The sequence below is a fragment of the Pseudomyrmex gracilis genome, unplaced genomic scaffold (genome assembly GCF_002006095.1).
Source record: "Pseudomyrmex gracilis isolate BER0280 unplaced genomic scaffold, ASM200609v1 scaffold_40, whole genome shotgun sequence".
Classification (NCBI taxonomy): Eukaryota; Metazoa; Arthropoda; class Insecta; order Hymenoptera; family Formicidae; genus Pseudomyrmex; species Pseudomyrmex gracilis.
The window spans coordinates 173,889-196,582 of NW_018020624.1; the positions used below are offsets into that span (position 1 = coordinate 173,889).

The 22,694-nt window shown below is 41.5% G+C and overlaps 1 long non-coding RNA gene across 1 annotated transcript in view; it reads left to right on the forward strand.

Moving 5' to 3' along the window:
• The window catches only part of LOC109852935, an 88,989-nt gene extending 69,454 nt beyond the window's left edge, over positions 1–19,535 (forward strand). Inside the window, exon 3 of the long non-coding RNA XR_002250061.1 lies at positions 19,489–19,535. This is a non-coding gene — a long non-coding RNA (uncharacterized LOC109852935). The remainder of the gene's footprint in view (positions 1–19,488) is intronic.
• Positions 19,536–22,694: the final 3,159 nt, after the last annotated feature.

Below are 22,694 nucleotides of genomic sequence, written 5' to 3' on the forward strand. Positions count from 1 at the left end.
CACACGCTTGAACTACTCTTACGAGCTGATAATATCTCGTGAAAGCACAGGAACGCTCATCCGGTCTCGTCACGGGCATTTCTCTCTCCTCTCTCTCTCTCTCTCTCTCTCTTTCTCTCTCTGACGTTCTTCGACAAATCGATTTAGAATCACCGGTCGCGGCACGACACGTTGATGTTACCACCAGCGCGCTTCGTCGCGCTACGTGTGCGGTTATAATTGCGTCGAGTAACGCTGCAAATGCATACGTAATGTGCTACCGAGCTGTCGCAGAGTATCATTACCGCCGCGAATCAGATGATTTATGCCACGCCGCAGGTACTTCGCGACGGCGGCGGCGGCGGCGCGCTGTGAGCGCTTTGCATCATCCTCGCTAGTTCGCTTGCTTGCGCGTGACTTAATTGTTTCATCGAGGTGTTCGCACGGCGTGACGCGATAAGTTCTTTAAAGAAACGAAGAAATGGAACAAAAAAAAAAAAAGACTTTTGATATCAGAGTGTAACTAACTTTACACATCTGTGTGCGCACTGTGTTTTCCTTCAATTACACATTTCCGATCTTACGGTGTTTGTCAAACATGTGTAAGTATATAAACATTAGCTACTGTTTAGTAACTTGACTAACTGTTAATTAGTTTCAAATAGAATGAGAGACACATTTGGCACTCAAACATTGAGGAAAGAAGAATATTTTCAATAAATTGTTTGAATATTGAGGGAATATACAATAAAAATACATTACGTTAGAATACATATATAATGTATACCTTTTTTGAGAAAAGTATATGTAAATCGAACTGGGATAGCACGTGACGATAAGATCGGTGCGAGTGGAAATAGTCTCGCTCCGATAGAGGATGATATATGTCGGGTCGCAGGAACGTGCGTCGAATTACCATTACAATAGTTTACAATGCTTTATCGGCAAAGATCTCTCGGACGGAATACATATGGTTGGAATGTATCATTGGTGTTTGAATATCGGATGTTGTGTCTTTTTTAAAAAGTAGCGAAGTAGCGAGCAATTTTGTGACATTTGTGCAAGCAAGTACTTCGATATTTGAAAAACTTTTAATATAATATTGTTGTTGTTACGTCCGCTTTTATTTAACGAGCTATCTCTTATCGCGGAAAATTTCATTATCGAGTTCGAAAATCGCGAAAATGCTTTGCTTTGAATTTTAGCTGAAAAATCTGCCAACCTGGTTAGGTACTGTCAATATCGTAATTTCCGTGTGTGTTGCGGCTAGCATTCAATTGCTTTCAACGTACGTACATCAAGATGAAACCGAGCCTGGTGCGCTCTCTCTCTCTCTCTCTCGGTAGCTCACTTGATGCCTTCCGCTGGTCCTTATAACCGCAGTGACCGTAGTCACTTCTACACGCGCGAAGGGCGTTGCGAGTTGTAGAGCGCTGTCGTGACGACACCTAGCTCAGCCATCTATCCATGCATTATGCATCTAATGTTAGTTACATGAGGTATACAGAGGCGCCCAGACCCATCTTCTCTCATGGTCTCGGGAGTTTATAAGATCGGACACCGACGTGTCTACCTGTCGTCAGAGCTTAGGTCGTCCTTTTATCTCCTTCTCACCTGCGAGTTTGGTTTTAATTCTGTGAGTGAGTGCCGACATAATATGACATTTCGACATGACGTTTCCGTTTCATTTCATGTGCAATTTCACATTTCAGTTTTTTTTTTCTTTTTTTTCCAGGACAGACGTTTTAACGTCGATTATGTAACGACGTTCTGTTATAATTAAGTGATCAACTTTCGAGATAAGTAATAAGAGATAGAAAAAACGAGCCACAATGTCGACATAATTATTAAAATTGCGCGCATAACATCTTGAAGGGTAGAAAACTTGGACAAAAAACATGTAATGCGAAATATAGTTTCAGACATTTGTTTGCGAAATCAGAGCGTGGGTATGTTTTTCGTTTCGGCGGCGAGTCTTTGAAGTCGATCCACGCGTTTTGCAATCTCGAGTGATTCCGTCCGACTACGTATTGACGAGCTTTAATTGGTTTTCATTAGCGATAATTAAACGAAGAATTGACGCGGCAAGTAAAGCAATCGTTGCGAGCGCACTCGAGATTGATAGAGGATGCTTTCTGTTTCTAATTTACGTAAGTATAGACGACACGCTTTGCCATATATGAAAAAAAAAAAAAAACTGTCATCTAAATGTTATTAAAAACTTTCGTGTGTTGTGATAAAATTGATTTTGCTTTTTATGTTTCATAGATTGAATTTTGTGGCAACTTCGATCTACTTGTGTCTTATCTCGCGTTATGATTAATTTAGTATGATTTTTTTTTTATGTAAATAGAGATTAATACTGTGTATAAAATTTATCCACCAGAGATTTTCTGATAAGCGAGTTAGTTGACAAATAAAAGAGAGTGACAAAATCTTCGCGTTCCTTCTCGACAGGCACAAAACTATGTCAGTATCGCAAGATATTTTGCAAGCGTTGCCCAACTCGATACTATGCTCACTTTGCAATAAGAGTGAGAGAGTTCTGAAGTCATCCGGGTGTGTCTTCGTAAAGGCAGCGCAACAGGCTAAGCGCGCTCGGTGCATTGCTCGGTTCAGTTTTTGTCGAACTCGCTGGTTCTAATGCGTAGAATTCCACCTATCACAACGCAAAGGCGAAAAGACAGGTAATTCTCGCCAAGTGCTGAACGCTTGCTTTAACGTGGAATTGCGTTACTCGCAACGGGCCGCTGACAGTAATTACCCCGACAACAAAATGCATTTGTCAGTATCTCTTTCTATAATGTGACAGTTTGGTTTTCTTAATCTGATCTAAAAAAAAAAAAAAAGAAATACATATAAATTTCGAAATTTCATTGTTAGTTAGAGTTGGAACATGTAACCTTCGATAAGTAAAAATGAAAAACGGTAATCCAAGAATGGAAGTCTCTTTAATGTTTCTCGTCGTCGCTTTTATAATCACCAGAAACGGATTCTGCGAGATTAATTACCGGTATCTCTTATTCGAGCGTGCAGGTTGATTAGATTCGACCCAAAAGCTCACGTGGCAAAACACGTTTCGGTATTGCAGCGCGGTCGCACTGTGCGCGGCACACCGTGTTTTACTACCTTCGGAGATCCACCTCCGGAAAAGAGAGTGGAAAGCTATTTGCATATTAATCTGTATAATTAACTACCGCTAACTAATCGCGCGCGTTTAATTAGCGTTTCTGCGCGCGCGAGCTTATATACGATAAAGTGCAATAGGATGTCTGACGAGAATATACCTTTCATCCGTGCTCTCTCTTTCGAAGTTTCTTCTCTAGATTTGTAGTACAAGGAGAATTAAAAGGAAGTACAAAAATAAATATTGGTTAAAGCTAATAAACCAAGCTGGAAATCTAACCGAGATGTCTCTTTTGTTAAAAGCTTATAAACTCTCTTCGGTTCTAAATTCAATGTTTACACAGAAATAACTTCTTGATGAGAGCCAATCGCTCGATAAAAAAAAAAAAACTTTTGAGAGAGTAGCCTTAACGTAGCGCGAATGTTATTGATCGCTATGTGGGACTTTCCACGCCGCATCGTTAGAATTGAAAGCGCATTTGCCTCTTTTGTTGTATCACACTTACTTTACTTTCACCACTATTATGTTCCGAATATGAGCTAAACTGCTTGGCCGGTTCGCGCAAAAGCGACGCCGTTCCCGCCGTTGCATAAAGGTGCCGTTGATGTTGTAGCACGGACGTGGATCCTGACGTCTATACTTTCCGGACGGCGGGACAACGGCAGCGCGCGAGCCAGAAATATCGTTACGAGCCGGTTACGCAAATCGCGCGAGAGTTCGCCGCGAAAGAGAGAGAGAAAGAGAGAGAGAGAGAGAACAAGGCAAGTAGAAAATATATTTATACGATATGAAACGCGGCATGTGTTGCGGCGAAGCGAGAGAGAATGGACTAATAACGATCGAATGAAGGCGGCGTTAATAAAGCCTGTCGGTCCCGGAGGTGTTGTCGATGATATTTCTACGATACATCTCCTTTCTCTCTCTCTCTCTCTCTCTCTTTCTTTACTATCATTATCGCTGAAGTACCACGGCGCTACTGCATCGTGTGTGTGAAGGCTAGGAATTACGAGATACATAGAAATAATATGTAATCGGTTACGTGATTGGTTAAATACGCGATCATAGTTTTATTTAAATAACAATATGTATAAGCAGCATCGCTATATATATGTTGAAAATTTTAGTTTTTACGATTTGAAATAATAAACGAATTGCTAGCAAACGTTTTGTATGTTTTCTCATATATCGTAAGATCAACCAGACAAAAATCTTACCGTGTAAAACATAATATAACGAATGTTCGTGCGCGCGCTCGCGTATTTGTGTTTCCGCGCCACGTAAACACACACATGACCGCGCAGGAAGGTGCAGGAAAATTTTTTATAAAGGTCGCGTCCACGCCTCCTCGATTTCTCGTTCGTTCTTTCGCGGCGCAATCGGCGCCGACCTCTGTGCGGGGATCGTAACTAACCAACCTGTCGGTGCGCTGTCGTTGTTTATGAAACTATCTAAGCGGCAAAGTTGCGCCCCCACACCGACAAGCACCGACCGGTGCATCGACGCGGCGATGCACCGGATGGCAGCCTCGTGAATATTTATCGCGTGTGCGCTTCTCGCGCGACAGGTCGCTATCGGTCCCGCGTTGAAAGCCGCCGGCGCATCGGCGAAAGTATATTTTCCGACCGGAATTTATACAGAGTGTCTGAAACTTTTTGACGCAGCTAAAGTGTGAAGGTAAATTGTGGTGCTTTATCTCTTTATTTTAATCTTTCTCTTGTTCTTGTGCGTATTAAACATTTTTGCACGCACATACACACACACACACACACACACACACGCACGCAATAATTTCAAAATAATCCAAAGACTCGCTTTGTTTATATGCGTAGTTGATTTTTTCTCGCACACACATTTTCCGTGTTTGTTGCACAGCGCGTGAGTAAGAACTTTCTTACCACGTCTAAAAATACTCGTCACGTTTGTTGCTCGTTAACTTGCCAGTACCGACGTACGATTAAATCGCGTCACAAACTACATTCTTTGTCGCGCGTTATTGTGCATCGCGGTCTCGCATTAAACGGAGACGTACTTACGCATTTAAAAGCGCACGAAACACGGCACGGCTATCATTCATGCGTAATTACACGAGGAGACATTAGCGTGAACGAACCGCAAATTCCAGCGAATTCCGATATCTGGTCTTTCTCGCGGTATCGATCATTTTTCGAGGTGCGGCTGACGGTTCGGACGATCGGATATTAATATCTTCGTTGGTGACTACTAATATATGCAAGTGCTGTATAACGACGACAACCAAAAAGGTATAATAGATCTTACGTAACGCGTCGACGGAGGAGGTTTGTGATTTTATGCAGATCGACGTTGTCAGACAAATCTAAACAATGTCAATGATTAATTTCTATAACAAGCTTGCTCGTCATAACCACGGATCGCTCTCGTATTACAGCGAACTCGATTATGTAGTTTCGATTCTTTATTTATAAAGAGAAGTCTGAATTTATTAATAGTAAAGACGCATCCTTCACTTTCTAAATAGAATTGGCTATATATATATATAGGTTTTATCTTTACAAAAAATTTTAATCTTATTGCGGACTGTTGCTTGAGAAGAGAATAAATAAATGTTGTGGGGGAGAAGCGCCAGCAATAGTATGATGAAAACATTTATTAATTTATTTGCGCAAAACGAAGATCACAAATTTTCTATCATAACTATAATTTTCCCTTCGATCGCGTATAAGAGAGTTTTGTTTGTTCGGGTCACTGATAATGTTAATACAACGCATTATCTTTGATGAGAGAAATGCTGTCCGCGTAATTGAACGCGAAGATAATGACGTGGAAAATTTGAGATAAATGACTACGAGCTACAGCCTCTTGTCTACATTATAGATCCGCGCGTCGTAGAAGATGAAGAGTAGCGATCACGCGATGTGTGTGAGGCGCGGAAATTTACATGACGCGGAAATTTGCATGAGGCGTAAACATTGTCGAGTCATTTTTGCAATTTTGCACGCAATTGCAAAGCCAATCAACGGATGTGCACAAGGAAAATTCAAGAAACTACGATATTTATTAGACACGTACAAAAGTACAGTTATCTCACGGCTATAAAAAAAAAAAACATAGCTTTAATTTTTTTTTAAATAATCTAATTGTAAAATATATAAAATATAGATTGTAAAATATATATCATTGTCTTGTATCGAGAAAATAATCAAGACTGTGAGAAAATATGTACGCAGTCGAGATGATTTCCACCATTCCGCCGTACGATTTTTCTTAGTGTGTGTGTGTGTGTGTGTGTGTGTAAGTATCATTGCGCAAAAGTCATAAGGAATACAAGACGCTGACTTGCACCTCGATTTCATCGGTCGTCGTATTTCAGTCGGTTTTAAAACAGAGTCATAAAACAGAGATGCATGCCCTTTCGCAATTAACATACTCGTTTGTCATCTTTCGGGCATCGCGCTATCTCGCAGCGAATGCGCGTCATCAGTCTCCTCGATTGTATCAATTTGTCATGCGTCGGCGAGAATAATTAGAGTCCGTTCCCTTTGATACTCCCCATCGTGCATGATCTAATGATCCGTATTAATAGCACGCGCACGCGTACGACATTTTTCAATCTGTAAATTCGTCCACCGAGAACGCACGATGTTTCTTATAAGAGAATATTTCTCGGAAAGGGGATCATTTAAATTGTTTAAATCATTTATATTATCTATAATGTCAGATGTGTGTTTGTTTGTGTGTGAAAGAATTTTCAACAATTTATTATCGTACATAGAGTTTGCATATGGGAGATTTATATATTCCATACAGATATATTGCGAGCGGAGATCCTTATCTTCGATCCTGCAATCGTCATCCACTTCAGGAAGATTTACCGTCGCCGCGAAAGACAATTCACTCGAGCGTTAGTTTCGTTGCGTTGCATCTCGAGCACGTCCCGCTTTGGCATGCGCGGTTTCAGCGAGTAATTAAATTGATTGAACGCTCGCGGCTCTTCTATCTTTCTCTCTCCCTTTATCTTTCTCACTCTTTCATTTGGCGCGGAATTGCGAAGAACTTTCTGCGCACCGAGTATGCGAATACGGGACCACAAAAGGCGGTGTAGCGCCGCCATTGCGATGCTGATGAGTCTCCTTCGTTATCCGACGACCCGTAAATCTCCGGGACCGCGTCCGACCGTGCGGTTTTCCGCCTCTCTTCAGACTCTTCGCCGCTCTATTTCTCTGATCTCGTCGCTCAGTTCTTCTCTCTCCATATTCTCTTCCAGTCGTCGTTATTGTCGTCGTCGTCGTCGTCGTCGTCGTCGTCGTCGTCGTCGGTGCAGTCAGGTTAGTTCACAATAGAGAATATCGTTTTATTGCTCGCACGATCCTGGAATTGCGCTTCTCTCTCACCACGAGCTCGTAAAATCAGGGAGGGACGATTGCGCCCGCTCGTAACAGAGAGAACTGATTACGGACCGAGTTTAACGTATTGGAGGCGCAAGTGCGGGGAGTCGGCGAGCGCGCCGAGTGTAAAGCGGCCGCGTTCACCGAGAGCTTTGTTTCCTTTGACAGGTTTAGAGAACTCTTTACAGCATTCGCCCCTGTAGAAATTACTTTTATAGAGATTCATTTCTGCAGAAACACCATTATGCTATACACACTGATTGCATATGTAAATATGTGTAATTGCAACAATTGTGTAATTACCACACATGCATAATGTTATTCTATTATTATTATCGTACATTGTTATACATAGTCGAAACATTTTTTAAATTACATAAAATTATGCAAAACACAGCGGTGAATTTCTGTAATGTTTTACAGAAGGTTTTAACGAATTTAGATTTACGCGTAATATATGATCGACTTTTTATCTTTTTTTTATGCAAATACGGAACGTTGTAATTGCATCAATTTCGTCAAGTTTGTTCAGCAATAATTAGAGTATTACACTTTTACGAATGCACGTCGCGAAAAATTCAGTCAATGCCGTGATCGTTAATGGTAACCCGTTATTTTACAGTTATAAATAATCGTCGAATCATAACGAAGAGATATTTCTGGCCGATATTTCTGGATTCGACATAAAAGGCAATAATAACGATCGCACTCTTTCTCACGTGCATTTTCGGCAGATTGAGCGAGAGTTAAAGGTTACCGGCGGGTTCGAAGGTCGGGAGCGTTTAAATTGTTAAAAAAATGAAAGGAGAAATCATCCTCTTGCTCTTCTCTTTTCCGGGAAAGCGATATCTCAACAAGTCACTCTCGGTTATATTTTCAAACAACATTCGCGCGAGTAAGTATAATCGCAATTACCTGTGCAAAAGCAGCATATGATAGTTTTCGATAATTTTACGCCGGAAACGCGGAAACTTTAGGTAACCTTTGCTCTTTCCCTCCCTCTCTCTCTCTCTCTTTCTCGTCTCGTTTTCTTCTTAACCGTTTTACTGTGAACTTCCCCCGGAAGCACGAAAAGGACGGGGCCACGCTAATTAACCCCTTCTGAACGAGTCACGAGTCGCAACGCACACAACGCTCGCCACGATGCCTGTAATTATGCCGCAGCTAAGCTGCATACGTTAAGCATACGTATTATCAATCTGATTTATTGAACGACGAAACGAAATTCTAATATATGGATATTGACGCGCAAGGCACACACGTGCATTCACATCACCGCGCGCGCGCGCGCGCGCGAGACTTATGCCGCGGCGCATAATATACGAGCGTATATCATTTCGCGGAGAGAATTAATGCTTGCGAAACTTGCTATCGATCGAGGCATCTAAATTATGCTTCTGAAAATGTGAAGGTTTCGAATGTGTGATATCATGCGATCACTGCCAGTTTTACGGTGGAAAAGATGTTTGTTTAATGATTAAAATAAAAGTTAGTTTACAGAGGATAGCGAAAAGAACATTAGAATTTTTGACGTGACGCGGAGAAACGCGCAAACGTGATACACGCGTAGCGGCGGCGACGGCGGCGGCGGTGGCGGCGGCGACGTCGTCGTAGCAATATATTTACCGTGAGTCCCATCGGTCGGCGACGGTTAAGGCCAAGGTAATTGCATTGTACGCGCTTGTCCTTTCAAATGCCAATCACCGGCGACAAAACGTTCGTCGCGCCGCAGCGAATCGCGCTCGTGGCCGGACGGCGCCGCCGCCGTCGCCGTCGCCGTCGTTGTCCGTCGCTTTTAAAGATCGCATTGCGGCTGATTCCTCCGCGTTTACGTCCGTCTTCTTTCGAAATCTCGATTCCGACTGGAACAATCGCGTTCATTTATCTCGATCAAGTCGTCGCGCTATGAGAGTTGAAAAACTTTATAAGCGATATGTAAGAAAATAAATGACACTTTAAGATGATTATTTAAAGAATTACATTTAAAAAGTTATTTTGTGTAAATTTGAGTAGCGATAAGATATAGACAAAAGATAATTTTACGATATTACGTGAAAAAGAAACGCTCTGTGTATATGAAAAGATTTAAATAAATTACAATAAACTTTGAGAGATGTGTGATGAGAATCGTCAAAGACATCTCTGCTAAAAAAAATGTTCAGAAGCTTTTATCAAAAATAATTGCAAACCTTGAGAAGTGACATCTGAAAAAGTCACGCAAATGTCGGAACGGGAAACAAAACCAATAAAGTTTTCAGCACGTTTCTCCACACTCTCCAAATGTGTGTTCCTATGAGAGATCGCTCTCGTCCGAGTAATTGAGTTTTCCCTTAATTTATAATCTCGTCGCAGTACCTATCGATATTACGCGAGCACGATACGAAGAGACTGAGAAAGAGAGAAGGAGAGAGACTCTATAAGTACACACGACGACCGTATAAGAAATACACGTGGGCGGTGAGCAAGTCGCACGCACGTTATTTAAGTACTTTAGATCGGGTCTGTTATTGTCCAAGGTGCTAATGGATCTAATAGATAGGATGGCTTCCTAGCGTCAATAAATCATTTAGCGACTTCCACCTGAGACTGTGCGCTACCTTTTCTTTAATGAATCCTCATTGCGCTTAATTAAAGTCCATCTACACAGAGATGTTTCCAATTGTCGTTACTCGATTGTTTTCTAAGTTATTTTCACTTGTGCGACATGTGTGTTTTTACAAGCTTTCTTTCTGCATTTTTTGAGAGTAATTCTCTCGATCGAAAGTCATCTTTCTCTCTCTCTCTCTCTCTCTCTCTCTCTCACGAGAAGGGATCCTATTCGAGCAGGTCCGGCGCTTTCACCTTTGGTTCGCGTTGCGTTCATGGGCCAGTTCCCGTGTGAAATAAATAATTCATTTTTCAGGAAGAGGCGCCGGGATATCTCGCTAGCGCGATGAATAGTTCGTAGTTTCGTTTAACTTCCTCCTTTCGACACGCGGAGAAAGTCATTGTTGTTTGTGGATTCAATGAAGTCGAAGTAAACGTCTCGCGGTTTGCAGATAACGTACATACTGCCTTTGTTACACCGTTAACAATGTCCGTTAGGTTTGACGAAGACGGTAGGTTTCTTGCATCGCGCTTTATGTGTGACCACATAATGACAAAGATTATACTCAGATACTCATTTAAGAATACCGTAAGTACGTCGTTTATGAACTAAGTTCGAAATCGGCGAAGAATAATATCGCAAAATCTAAACGCTGCGAATGGATGAATTTTATAGAGTTTAAAACCCAAATTTACAAGACAAAGTGTTCGCACACGCAATAAATTATCGATATTTAGACAAGTATATATGTACAGGTTTGCCAGTAAATCCGCGGCGCGCCGTATACATGGCGAAGCTCGCCCTAAACCCGGCTAGGGGTTAACATTTATTACGCGACGCATTGTAAACGACGTAATTATCGCGCTCGCTCGCGATCCCGGCGATATACCGTTCGGCTGTTTGCCGTAATAATCGCGGGAGAGTGTGGGCCCATTAACGCTTCCAATGGCCGGCTATTTAAATTCTACGCGGACGAGGCGCGCAAATGCGCTTTATGCCCTCGGTGTAATCACGCGCGCGACTCCGGAGCCGTTAAAATAAACGTAACGAGCATTTCGACCTTTACTATCCGACTAACACGCGCGCGTTTCGCTCTCTCTCTCTCTCTCTCTCTTTCTCTCTCGGACTGTACATATAAGAGCGGGACCGCCCAATGATCCGCTATATCATATAGCGCGTAAACACCGACGGCAAATCTCCTCCGGTCCCGGATGCGTCCTCATAAAAACGGAGTGTCACAATCCGTCGGTATCTCTCTCACGCGTCAATATTACACTAGTTCTGCGCGTTACATCGCTTGTGAAATCACGCGTCTGAGAGTGATCTCGTCGCCTCTCTTATAATTATTCGACATCTCACACGCCGCAGCGGGAAAACGCCGCTGCGATCATAAAGATTTTATTCGCGCGCACGATTCTTCGCTTTACCCCGCGGAGAAAAGAGAGGTGGAGAAATTACCCGCTGACTCTCTGGGAAATGCCGACGGGTAAAGAGATTTTACGGTCGATCGAATACTTACGCATGGTCAATTTGAAGAGTTTAAATGTGTTACTTTTGATATCTTATAAATTGAATCGCGGCTTCCTGGCGAGACCACCTGGTGGTATGTGTGCGAAAAAAGAATGTGTACGCGCGTGTATTTATCACGTTGCAATAAAAAGATTAAATTCTTTAGATATATTTTTGTGTGGAAATATTAATTGCAGCACATATGCAAAGAAAATTAGAAGTGATCATTTCGATTGTTGGATTGATTTCTTAAAAATCGCTAAATTTGACTTAAAATCTGATAATCGAATTTCTTCGATGCTTTCATCGTTGCTCGTTAATTTGGTCACATCATGGAGAATATTGGCGTATCGATCGGCATTTCTGGAGAAATCAAAAGGAGAAAGCAGCATCACCGATCGAGCCGCGATATCCACTCGCATTTAACAAGATCGATCAAAAATCTTGGTTGGCTTCAATGAGATATTTCGAATATACGTTTCAATACGAGGGAAATTTATGCTCAGTGATTTCAGGTGTTCGTGTGCATATATCAAGTTTGACACCGCATGATTGACATGTCCTACTTTGTGTGATTTGTTCAAATACATTTTATATATATATATATATATATATATATATATATATATATAAATCCAGCTGCTGCGTGTAATAAAGATGTAGTCTCGACGTTCCCGAGGTATGATTTTGCGATCGTATGCGTCTTCTTTTTGTATATCTCGTGTAGGGAGGGCATCGACGGTGAAACTTTCACTGTGTGTATATCTTACATCGGCAAAGAAAAGCAAGCAGACACGTCGCGGAAAAAATTGCGACGTCTTTCACAGTTCGACAGATTTATGTGCTCGTTTTTAATTTTTTTAATTTTTTTAACGCACGTTGATTCTTCTTCGGCTCTCGCGCTTCTGTTTTCGTCGTTTGAAACAGAAGCGCGTTTGGCGTGTAACGGAGGGAGGGCGGTAATCGTTCGGCGAGACTCCAATTAGCGCCGCAGTTACTCCGGATGCGGTTATTCTCGTATGAAGAGAACGGGCTATCTCTCAATTTCCAAGTGCATTCGTGACTCGCTTACAGATGAGTATGGCAAATATGCGGATCGTTCGTTTGCGCTAAACGAATATATGTCGCTGGTTCTCGTCGTGAGCATTAACGACCTCATCGAACGTTTGTCGTTTGATTCTTGCGTGGAATACTAATGAACGAAAAAAAAAAAAAAAAGGGAGGGAATTATTCAAAGAAAGAACATCGATGATCGGCATCAATTCATCACTATAGTTTTGTTCACTTTTCATTTAACACGGTATTAATTAAATTATTTTCAATTTATCTCGCAATTCTATGTAATTGTTTGCATTTCTATGTATTGATCCTTCTGCCTGTGCTTATTACATTCTTATTTGATACAAAAAAAGGTGCGACACAATCTACAATTATTTTATGTAATTATCTGATCGATTCCGGCCGCGATTATACGATACGAAACGATCGCGCGGTCGGGGGTAGCTCTGGCGATTTCTTAACTCGAGGGTATCGCCCAGTGTGATCGCGAGTCTGCTATTATATTTCTGATGATATATGTCATCATTATGTGTGCCTTATTGCGTTAACCACATCCCTGTGATTTATAAGTCGGGTCCTGCCTCGGGACCGCGTTTTTTAATTTTTTTTTCTTCACCTTCGACGCGGTAAAATGTTCCATTTGATATAACGCGCGATATGTCACAATATTTGTAACAAACTTGCAACTCCGACTTTCATCATTTTTTGTTAATCTTTATCTTTTAAATATTACCTACCGCGCGATATTTAAATTTCCTTTAGGCTTGTAACTTTTATAAATTGATTTTGTTGTTGTTGTAAAAAAAATGTTTTCAATTCTACTGTGTTATATGTATATGTAAAAGTATTAGTCAGGCGATTTATCAATGTGAAATCGAACTTTATACAAGCAAACGTGCAGGAAGAAATAGTATAGCATTGGTCTAGTAACATCGACGATATTGGTATAATATGTAGATCTTAAAGCATGTAAGCGCGTGGGTCGCTAGTAATGCCCTCGTAAATCACCAAGGTATCTCCATTGTTTCTCTTTATTGAATGACTCGGCGCACGGTAGCCCTCTTCGCATTCCACATTTCTGTTTTGATATTACCCGTTCTCGTATCCGGATATAAATCTCGTCGCGTTGCCCGAACCGCCCCGCTGGGAAACTTCTTGTATCGATACTTATAAATCGCGGCCCAACACGCGTACCGCTGTTTGGAAGCAGGTGCGAGTCGCGCCCAAACGTTTAGATGGTTCGCATATATTTCCCGTTTTGTATAATTTACAGTTCTCTTGTACACCGCACTTCTTTCTGCTCGCTTTTTTTTCTTACCGCGATTTTATAATTCTTTTTTTTTTTGTTACATATTTGAAAAAAAATTGAAACGTATAATGAAATTATACGTAAGTGATCATATTGCGTCAAATTTCGCGGATATGGTAAAGATTTGATCAAATCGTCTCGCAGATTTTATCCAGATGTGATCTGATCCAAATAGATCAACCGCGATCGCTATACGTATTGTATGTAAGTAAAAAAATCTTATGAAAGAAGGTAAGGTCGTAAATGCGTGACACACTTAAGGTCTTAATATACGTATTACAAATAGTAATTAAACGAAGACAATTAGCATTCCGACTTTATGTACGCGAGGAAACGATATCCATCCTAAGACGGTTATAAGCTATAACTATTAATTTCGCAATATCCAAGATATTTTAATATGTGGTTTGTAGATGTAATTTACTTATTTACCGACGAAGTGAGCAAGAGCAATTTGTAACGCATATTCGGATCCTCGCGATCTTCTGACTTCATAACGCAGTAATGTAATTTAAGTAGTAATATAAATAAATCGCGCGCGCGCGCGCGCGTGTTTTATGTAATAAAATTGTTTACCTCTATATTAAATCATCACAAGATGATGTACATAATCTGACTGTTACGTAAAATATTAAACGTTTTATAAAATTTATATAATTTTATTTACGACGAAACATATATATGATTAACTTTTCGCGAATCTAAGCGCAATTGATTTAACCAACAAGCGAATCGCGGTCTGGCCTTTCTAACCACATCGTAGCAATGAATATAATAAAGGCGTGCGCACGTCAGTGCCAGGTTAGGTGCTCACACGATTAATGATTTAAACTTGTAAATATTCCGCCAATATCTTGAGTATTACGCAAGCCAGCGTTTATAACCGGAGTGCTACCGAGCGTTCCTATACAGAACGGGGCGCCAGCAAAACTCGTTCACGCGCGTGTTTTGCGCACTTTTCTCTCGATAATTTCATATATTATTTCAAGAGGCTCTCCTCCTTCGGAATAGCGCGAAAAACGTAATCGGGCACAAGAGATAAGAGAGAGAGAGAGAGAGAGAGAGAGAGAAAAGATATCTTTCTTCTTACCGCGTTGCAAATCACTTTCATAGTCCTGCTTTTATGACCGTAAGTTATAATTTACGGTGCACCGGATTGGCGCAACTTACGCACGCACACACACACACACACCGCACGCGCGCGAAAGGGATTACATTTGAAACTTTCTTATCTCAGAATGCTCTCGAGCTTTCGAAGCTCCGATCTATTAACCGCGGTCTAAAGACGGCGTGGGAACGAGCAAGCAAGGAGCGCGATGCGTGTACAATGCGTGAACGCGTACGTTTACACACTTGTGTAATTGCCGCTCGCAATACGCGTGTCGGTTAACACACAATTAAAAGGCAGATCTGATTCGCGAGCCAAGTGAAAAATTCCACTCCTCCTCTTCCTCTTTGCGCGGTGACTTTTAAACGGCATCTAATTTGCACGTAATCGCGAATCTAACGTTAACGCGTTTGTGCAAAACGCGCGCGCTCGCTTTGCCTTATTAAAGTATCTTAACTACTTTGTGTCTGGAAGATCTCTTATCTGTTTAATTAACAATCTCCTTTACCTATCGCGTCGCGTTAGAACAGCGGCACAGCGCTGCTGAGATTTGCCTCGGAACTCCATAGTGTGTGTTTTCCCGTAAGTTAATTAGAAATTTTCTCTTATATCGTTCGCGTTCTGCGAGAAATTCTGTCGCGATGCAAAAGCGCCATGAATCGCGACGGGGGCGAGCTTCGTGAATATTTCAGTGAAGGTTTTTTAGGCGTGGGCGATGTGGATTCGCGTGCCAAGAAATCATAAATACGTCGAGAAACGGGGATCTTTTAATATAAATAAAACGTTCTGTTTATTCTAAGAGTTGGTCGTATATAAATTGAATTCTGAAGAGAGAGAGAGAGAGAGAGAGAGAGAGAGAGAGAGAGAGAGAGAGAGAGAGAGAGAGAGNAGAGAGAGAGAGAGAGAGAGAGAGAGAGAGAGAGAGAGAGAGAGAGAGAGCAATAAATTTAGTCTTGCGCTCGGTTTACTACATAAACAAAAAACTATTTTTATCTTATCGAACGATAATTTTGAATAAGATAACAATTAACAAACTATACACTTTTTAACTGTATATTATTTAAACCATACATTTTTTACTAAGTTTTTTTTTTATTAAGATTTAAGCGAGATACACGCTTGTGTCTGGCTTGCTTTAACATTTTTTATATTTTTGTTTCCAAATTTCTCTTATTTATTATTATTATTTCTGTTTTACGTAAGAATTACAATTTCGAGCAATGCGTCCTTTCTCTAACAAGATTATCTAGAGTAGCTTTATATATCACATTCGCAAGATATACGACTTGAGCGTAACGTTTCCATATATCATTACTTGTCTTAAATAAAGTGCATCACAGAAATGCGCGTCCATAAAGGTGCCTGAGAACGTATTTAACTCGCGTCCACATTTTCTCGGTATAGAAACTGGTTTCGCGATGTTTCACGTTTCTATCAGCGAGTTTGTACATATAACGCCCACGTCCAAAGATCCAAATGTAACAACATTGTAATACGAACGATGTGCTACGTGAGTGGCGCGTCGGATCTCTTGCATTAAATTACACGGATCGTCGTTTCCCGACCGCGCGCCAAATGTGTTAACGTGAACCGTTCGGCGTGCATTCTCGTTTTCAACTCGCGGAAGTAAACGAATCGTCATCAGATTTCCGCGAACTTTCGTTTTCAACGGGGGGGGGAGGGTAGAGACGCCGAGTCGCGAAGAACGATGCGTTTTCCGCTCGGCGCGCGTTTCGACACGTACGTTTTACGGCGCGTCCAAAGGCGCCGCCGATTCAATTTCCGCGACGCGCGTAATCTCGCGGTATTACAGAAAATAGGAGAAATCCAGCGAAAGTAAAACGTAACACCGGTCCGCTTGTGCACACACCCGCCCCGTAATAATGCAATATGTAATAATAAATAACGAGACGATAATGACGTATCTCGTGTTTTGCGGGTATAGACGCCGCGGACTTGCGGTGGTCGTTCGCCGTAACGTACGTATGCAATCCATTTTCACCCTTTTAGCCACGCTGCTAAATCACGCGGCTTTAACTTTACGAGGAGGAACGAGTTAATTCGTCCTGTATAAGAACGACAACGTGTCTCGTAAATCCAGCGTGACCGCCGTGCGGGATTATCAATAGGGAAAGTAATTTGTTCAATAAGAAACCTGGTTGTATAGGAGTGCGATACACACGCCATATGTTATATTATCATCCATAATTGGAGAAAATAACATGCTGTTATATTGCTATATACGATTCTTATAATAAAATTGAAAATACCACAACAAAATCAGAGATAAATCGATTATATAAACTTATCTACATTTGTGCATATTTGTAAATTTTCAATATATATATATATATATATATACATATATATAAATTAATTTCATTTTGTATTGCAGGATGTTTTTTTTAAATTACGATTCAACTTCTGTACCAGAACAGTCACATGATATTTCAATCGCGATTAAAAGAATAATATTTGGTTTGATCGAGCTCGCTTTATATTAAAGACCTAACCAATTAACGCCACCGCTTGCGTAAGCCGTAGGCGAATAACGCGATCGCAATGTTCCCACCATCGATCAGCACTGGTCTGTATTTCATGATTGTTTCATTGTCGCATTGAACGCGGGTGGTCTCGCCTTTCGCGCGAGCGAGCGGTGCGGTTGAGGCACATAATGCATCGTCGCGGGCGTCGTCGCGATTTGTCGTACATACGTCGAGATGGCAAGAAACGATGGCGCAATTACTTCTCGCCGCGCTGCCTAGCTCCTTCTCTCCATCTCTCTCTCTCTCTCTCTCTCTCTCTCTCTTTCTTGCTCTCTTTCTCTGACTCGTGTGTGTCACGAGCCGAGCCATAATTGTTTTAACGTTTTAATAACCGCACTCGCGTGCGCGCCGCTAGAAGACAACTTCACGTGTATACAGCGAAACACCGGACTATGTCAACCGAGAGATTGCGCCAGATACTTGCGAATCACAACTTGCGCTTACAGTACTCGACGTCGCATGACAAATTATAGTCTTTTTTGATTTGCAAATTATCTTGGTTACTTTGTTTCAACACAATTTTAACGTATATGTGTATGCATATATATATATATATAATGTATGTATATATTCTGGAAAAAAACAATTTAAATAAATATAACAGTTTAAATTATATTACAAAAAATTATATATAACAGTTATAAAAAAACGTAATAGTCGTGCAACAAGTTTGATGTGTAATTCTATGAGAGAAATATTTATTTTTGGAAAAACTTAACAAAAGAGATTGTCAATCGAGTTCTAGAAAACAGACACACTGTCAAGTGAATGCGCTGATAGTTCGCGTCGAATTATCCGCGTACGGAGATAATTTAATCTATTTCGATATTGTAAAATCTCGAAGGCAGAAAAAAGACAGTTTTCTCGGAATCTCTTTTTTTTCTACCGTTTTATTTCGAATGACTTTGTATAATTGACCAATTAGCGTGATTTTGCCATTTCGTGCCGCGAGGCACGCTTTAATCGTGTCGCAGAGCACTATTCTAAATTGTATATTGCCGCACTGATTCACGTTTTCATACACAGGGGAAAGAACATTATCACAGATGTGTTGTAACGCATATACACATGTATATGCGTTATATATAAAAATTTATTCAAATATATATATAAATATATATACATATATATAAAGAAATATTTACATATATAATATTGGTTGCTTTTGTTTTTACTGCTACGGCTCTTCTTTGCAGGAATAAAAATTATATGTTACTTGTGCACTCTTGAGAAACGATTGTTAATTTGACAATTTATATCCTGTATATATATACTGTTAATAAATAAATATATATATACTGTATATATATACTGTTAATAAATACCGCACGGTGTTGCACCTACAGCCTTCATTCAAGGAAGTCGAGGAAATTGAGTATTAACAAATCTTGATCGTCGCAATATAATCGACGTAATGGAAGTCGATATGTAGTATCCCGATTGATGAGCGAGAGCGCACGTAAATTTGCGGTTGCTGCGCTTCCATTCACATTGAAACGCACTGAAATGAAACCTGTGCCCACGCTCATGCACACACCGTATCACGCAAACGGTTATTTACATCTATGCGTACTACACCATCATTTTCGACGTCTGATTGCTTGATGACGATCATTATTCAACTATAAATACTTTCTCCTCCGAAGAAAGAAAAATTCTCAGTTGAACTTCTTTTGCACGCGCGGTTAGAATTTCCATGTTTAAGGATACCACACAATTTATATACCACGACTGTTCCCATCCCCTTTAGTCCCTCTTCCTCTCTCCGTTAATTTTCTGCGAAGAGCAATTTCGTTTCCAAGGCGGCCATTACGATTGCAATAATAGCGCTCATCAGACTCCGCCGCCTATCACCTTTGCCTTCGTCTTGTCTAATTACAGGTCACGTTTATTGTTTCAGGAGGAGAGCGAGCTCTCGAGCAAGCGGTGGGCCAGCGCGCCCCGCCGCCCGGACAGTCCCTGCGTCCTGGGGGCACCGACGTCTAGGGAGGTGAGCCAAAGTCGACTTTCTTCCGACTGTGCCTATTTTGACGTTTCGAAGATAATATAAACTAGAAATGCGCTCTATTCTCCGTTCGACATTGCATCGCGACGTCATTTAAGAACTATCTCCGCAAAAAAATTATACAGATATAAAACATTTTAACCTTCAGATGACACGATATGTTTATCTTACATATATAACATTTTCTTTCTTTTCTATTCTTTTCACATAAAACCCGCAGAAAAATCTGTAAAAACTACTTTTTTTTAGAGAACACATGTACATTTACAGATTTAAAAAACCTGCAGCAAACAAAATCGGCCATACCATTTTTTTTCTCGATACGTTACATCGCGCTAAAATATATTTGTCTGAAAAATCGAAGACGTACAGTTATTCGCAGAATACGTCATCGTCGCACGATCAGGTGTCGTTGCTCTTAACGGACATTTAAAATTTCCGCGCGATTATTCATGCCGATAAAATCTCGCCTCGGATGGACGATGCATACGTATAATAACGAGCGATTCGTAGCTCCGAGCGCTTCGTGAAGCACTTCGCGGGTTCGTCGTGGATGCCGGTCGTACGACTTATTCGCGAGTACATGGCGCCACCCACAGGCTCTCTATGATGGGTGTGACTCGTGTTGGCATTCGCGATGCATATTACGTCGCGCACGCCGCCGCAACTGAGAGAAGGAACACAAACGTGTGTATCGCTGCGCCTCTAAACTCGCCAGATACTGTTTCCTCTCTGCGTTCTAACGATGCAAACGTGCGAATCCCGGCGACAAACGGTATTCGAATCATCTTATCTTTGATCGGCATTTTTTTTATCGATCGCAAATCTTGACGCGATTACAAATAGCTGTGTGTTTATACTTTTCGGGGAAAAAAAAATTTATTTATCTACTGTATTTAAAAAATTTATCAATCGAATTTTGTACAAATTATTTGTTTATTTACATTTCGACCTTAGTTTTGGAATTATTTTGACTTTTATGTTTATATCTTTTTTATGTGTAATTCCAACTAGAAAGTAATCTGATTCCATTTTCAATGCAAGCGCTTCCTTGAATCAGTAGTTTGTCGTTAGAGCAAAGCGGCAATGCGTACGCGCCCGCCGCTCTATGAAGCAACACACCACGGCCGCGGTAATAAAACGCGACTCTCTCGCTCGTGTCCGTGACATGAAATATCGCGTGGATCCTTTCACGAAACGAAAATAGAGAATCGTCGTTACTCCGAAGAACACATTCGCGAGATCCGTCGCGTTTTACGCGCGTACGACGCGCGGTTGTTACGCGGTGGCTTATTGCAGAAACGGCAAATACGGTCTTTGAAGGACACGGTCGATGGGTGTCGCACTCGGCCGGTGCGCGGCGGCATCACACCAGACCTTCAATAGTCGGCATAAGCTTAATCAATGTTGTTAATAATAAGAAAAATCGACGAGTTGCGCACATATTGTGACCAAAAAAAAAAGTGGAATGTAACGGGAAAAAAGTTTAATCCTCCGCCTCGGGCAGCGCAAATGTGCGGAGCCGATCTCGCGACGCGTACCATCTGTTACGGACAGTATTTCCGGTGTGTCGATGCGCCTCGCGGCTGGCACGCGTCAAATCAGGCGCGAGCGATGTGAAATCACAAGTTGATGGCGCCGACTTTTTGCAAATTTGCTCGCGATTGGTCACAGAATTTGTAGCTTTCGAAAGCATTTATAACAGACATCATTTCGCACTATTTAAGTTTGCGTGACAATAAATAAAAAGAATAAACGACGTCTTTTTTACGTTGGCATAATTTCCTCGGGGATGGCAAATTGGTCTCGTTCAAGTGCGCGGTGTGTCTCTCCGCGGAGAGAACACGCGACTGCTGCGGCTTCGCTGGTGTGTGTATATATATATATATGTATATATATTTCACTCTCTCGTGAGGTAGAACGGGAGACATTTAACGCGCCGGGTGCATCAGGTACGGTTCAATTCCGTTACATGGACGTAAGCCGCGGGCTTCCCACGCCAATTAAACATGACTCATTAACGGGCAGAGGAGAGCAGCAGCCGGTAGTCCGGGGATCGATGCCTGGCCGAGCGGCGAACGCGCGCATCGTCAGAGAGCGAGAGAGCCCTTCCTGTAAACTCCTCTGGCGCGGCGGCAATCGGAACTAATCTCGACCGTCCTCCTCTTCCACCGGCTGTTCGCGATGCAATATTACGGCGCGGGTACCGGTATAACTGCGCGAAGAGCGGCGTGTACCTGGTCGTGCCGTCGGTGCAATATTTATAGTCGCGCGTACGCGCGCGCGCGCGCGCGAGAGAGATCGTTTTGCGTGCGATCGTTCCGCTGAGAGAAGAAGAACTTCTTGGGAGAGACGCGATCCCACGGGGATGCGGGATCGTCATTCTGATGATCTAAATTTTAATTCGTCGCGTTCTTTTCATCAACGTGGCGTTCCGCAATCGAGAGAACGTACGTACCTACTTCAAGAATTTCAATCCGGCACACCACTTATCGATCGCGCGAGTCTAATATAACAGACAAAATTATTTCGGTGCAGCTACACGTTGTAGAATTTAAGTTATCGTCAATTAATAATATTATGTTACACTTTTGATTGTTTCAAATTTATATTATTGAGCGTTTTTTGTGTCTGTGATTTGGAATCTCAATTAATGCAATTATTTGTACAGAAATAAAACGTCCAGTGTTAACCAGAAGTCGCGAGAAGAAGAGAAGTATCTCATATTTAGCGACAACTCGGCTAATCGTGAATGAATTATGTACTACGATAGGTTTGATAGAGGGAAATGTGTTTTAAGCAAGCACCAGTGCCGTAACTGTTTAACGCCGATGGTGAATGAAACGTCTATTTAATCGTAGTATATAAAAGCTCATGGTTTTTCCGTGAAATCGATAGTCATCGCCGCAGGCCATCTTCGTTGCTTCGTTGCTATCGCTGTCAAATGCAACAAAGTAACGGGACGCGCACTACTAACAATGCCTTTACTGCTATTCTCCTCTGGCATGCGCACGGGGCTAGCATTAAGACTTGCTTCATGCGAGCGAACTTTTTATCAGATAGCGCGACGTCGAACGACACAATAGATCTTAAATTATTTT